This window comes from Teleopsis dalmanni, chromosome 2 (genome assembly GCF_002237135.1).
Source record: "Teleopsis dalmanni isolate 2A chromosome 2, ASM223713v2, whole genome shotgun sequence".
Taxonomy (NCBI): Eukaryota; Metazoa; Arthropoda; class Insecta; order Diptera; family Diopsidae; genus Teleopsis; species Teleopsis dalmanni.
Window position 1 is genome coordinate 239,309,961 of NC_051847.1, and position 3,991 is coordinate 239,313,951.

The window sequence follows — 3,991 nt, forward strand, 5'->3', positions numbered from 1 at the left end:
AAAAAATTCCACAGATGACAAAACCAAAAAAAAGGATACATAATCCAAACAAGCACACGGAAATCCTACAACAAACTGCACGTGCAGTTGTTATTGTCCTTAAAACCCACTCAAAAATCTTGTCACACCACAAACAACAACACAGGAAAAACATTATTTAAACACACTTTTTAACCCACAAAAATATAAGCCAAAAAAAAAAAAAAACTCGAAACAATGACCAACTATGACCGACAAAGTGACCAGTCACAATGAGCAAAATACTAGGAGGCGTTGCGTTGTCACATTGTTGGTCATTTCATAACAACACTACTAACTATAACTATGAGTGATGCGTCAACAACCACGACAACTACAACTGCAACTGCAACACCATTCATCTACAACAAAACAATGTTGCTTAAATGTTGCTGACACACAATTTCTAGGTATTTATCACAAAATTCTATGTAAATTTTTACATAAAGTAAAGTGTCCTTTAAAAGCTCTGTAAATGCAGAATAACCATGGTAAAATAATACTGGAATAAATTCGAAGTCAATCACAATAGAGGCTTAGTCAGATCATCAGACATTTTACGGTAGAGAAGTGTAAAAATTGTCATTCTACACCTCGTTACGTTACCGCCTCAAAAATAGTAACAATAGAAATTTCAGAAAAAGCGTACACAAACAATTATTTTTATTTTTTACTATAGTTATTCTGTTTATTTACTAACTACAAGATCTAGTTGAGGCTAACTATCCTAGCAAGTTGTTCCAGAGACCAACTCTGCTAAACAAAAAACGTTTGTCGTATACGTCGTATGTAACACAGAGTAAGAGAATAACACAGAGTAAGAGACTATTTTATTATTCTATACATTCAGTGACAGAATATAATGCCTATGTTAAGAGATGACATAAAGTCTACTCACATTCGGTTTTTCTTTTAATATTTTCATGACCCTGGGTTATAGACATTGAACCCCTTTATAGATTTTCTATAGAATTGTTTAAGCATAAATGAACTAATTAACTAACTAATGAACTGACTAACTAGTGAAGGAACATATTTACGTCATCAACAGTTTGGGTCGGGGTTCTCTTAACGAGCTGTCTAAACGTATCACTGTTCACCTCATATGTGTACCTGGACATATCTTAGGTAGGTGTAAAACAAACTTGCAACGGCTAAACTAACAATCAAACAAAAATATTTGAGTACAACTAAACAATTTTGTACAGATGAATACCTCTGAGAGTTCGTGAAATTGACCTGATCCAAACTGAACATACCAACTGCTTCAACTAAAGCGCTACCTGTTCAGTACAATGGTAACGATACTGATAACTCACTGCGTGCTAGAAAGATGAGCTGAGTATAGCTTATAAACACTTTTCTCGTGGTTAAGGCAATGTTGATAAGCAGGAAACTAAACTCCACCTCATGCCTAAGTATCCACGATTGGCTAAGAGAAGATTCATTATTTTTGCGTCGCTTTTCCTTAACAACCTGATTGCGCTGTCATCCTGCAAAATTTGTTAATGACTAAATTCAAAAACTTAACAGGTTGGTTCACTTATACTTAAGTGGGGAGTCGTGCCATTTAGCAATGTTAGTACGATTGCTACTGCAGTCTTCTTCGGGAAACCTTCGAGTCTATGTCTGAACAACGCTAAACTGAGGTATCGGAACGATTATTTAATAAATTATATTCCCACAGAGAGCTCAAAATCATTTTTTTACTATAAAAATATTACTTTTGTTACTTTCAATTATTATTGAATTCATTATTCTCTATTCTGACAATAATTCTATTAACCCATAAAAAAATGTATCTTCACTTGGTATTGCCTAAAACTGCCTTTTATGTGTTATGATATGCAAAAATTGTGGAAACACAAAACATTCATACTATTTTGAATATTATAAGGATATGTGTTAGGATATGTGTTAGGATACAAGGGTCCGAAATAATAAATATGACTACATTTACAAGCTCAAAAGAGCATGTTTGGTATTGTGTAATGTTTTGGCCAGAACATGAATCAGTTGTTGATAGTTCTTTTTAAATATAATTTTGAACAATTTGACCCAATATGCTTATCCTGGTACATTTGTTCGTTCAGTAAAATTTCATTACATACAACATAGTCAACATGTTCAAGAGAGTACACAATAGGCACTGTCAGTGTTTTCAATGGTTCAGCATGAAGTACAAGGATTTTTTACTTTATTGTTATAAATATGTCCAAAACCCATATAATTTCCTACATTTGTGTAAATCCTTGTATCTGAGTACATGTAAGTGTAGGCTTGCATATTATAATTGCAATGAATGCAGTCCTTCGTGCGTGCCTATACCATATGCAATGGCGCTTATAAATGCATTTCTCTGTGCATGCCAAGCGTATGAGTATCTGTGCTTGGCTATTGGTTTCCTGTGCGTGCACACAATTTGTTCCAAAGGTTTTTGTTATCGAAAAATTGGTTTTTAATTGAAATTTAAATTAAAGCATTAAATATTTTAATTCAAAAATAACTTCCGACTAAATTTTAAACACTATAATCTGTTTCCAATAAAAACATTGGCTGAGAAAGGAAAGAGAATAAAAGATATGAGCCCCATATGCAATTGTGAAAAGATTTCAAATATTTGAAATTAATCTCATAACATAGAAATAAGACACCTCCTTTTCATCTGCTATACAATATTATAATATCATATCAGGAGCATTAAAAACATATTTTCTTATTTCTCACATAACAGACCTGTTATAACCTATCCATCAAGGATGGATAGAATATAAAAGCGGATACCTCAGATAATTATATTCTTGGTGGCCGACACATCTTATCCGACAGTGATATTATTTTGAAATTCTAGTAGACGATTACTTGATTTTTCTATAGTAAAAGCACATTTTATCCTACATCATTAGAAGAGAATTATTTTATCATATGTCCTCAAATTCATATTGTACTCTTTTATCAATAACCAGAAAAGGCCCATCTGTTGTAAATATTAAAACACTTGTTATACCTATACTCATAAAAAATCAATTAAAAAATGAATTTCTATTTGCTTTAGCTTTGTATGGGGCCAAAGTGGAACCGAGTTTTATTTTTAGACAAATAATTTTTTATTTAATTCTATTTCACTTGATAATTAAGATACTCGTATACTAATGTGTCACTTAAGATTTAAAACCAATTTTATTGGCAATAATACAGTAGTGCACAACAAAAATTTACTAAAATTTATATAAAAAAAAATATATATATATATTAAGTACCCGAAATTAAGTTGGGTTGAGGAGTAGTGGCCTTGCATAACAAATCCCACTTACGCACATATAACAGATCGTTGTGATAATATGGATAAAATCGTTGTTTATAAGTATGTCAGACCAGTGGAGGCTTAACAGACCACTAAACAGAAATAAAGATTAAAACGGACGGCATATTGACAATGTTGAGAAGAACAAATGCAACTGAAACCTTACAAGTCAATGCACGAAGATATGTTTTAAATTATGAAGCGTAACAGCTCTGTCAGATCTGTGAGAAAAGGGACCTTATACATAAAAATTTTTATACAAGTTAAAGATAGACATGGGCACAATAGACCCGACGATCGCAGTGCTACATCCCCTAACAATAATAACGATAGACATTGGCACATAAGACGCTATAACTCCACATATGACATCTACTCGTCCAGATGTGTTTATAGTTTGATAGTACAACAAAAATGGATCTAAATGTATAGATTATATGCAATTGTCAATAGATGGCTTCACTGCAAATGCTGTTAATGCAGTGCAGCAAACAATACAGTTTATAAAATAATTAAAATATGTACATAATATAATTGAAGTTTATATTTTATTTATATACAATTTAATTTAAAAAAAAGTTTATACTTAATTTAAATTAAATAAATGAATTAAATATATTCATAATAATAGAAAATCAATAGAAATAATAACAATAGCAAAAAATAATA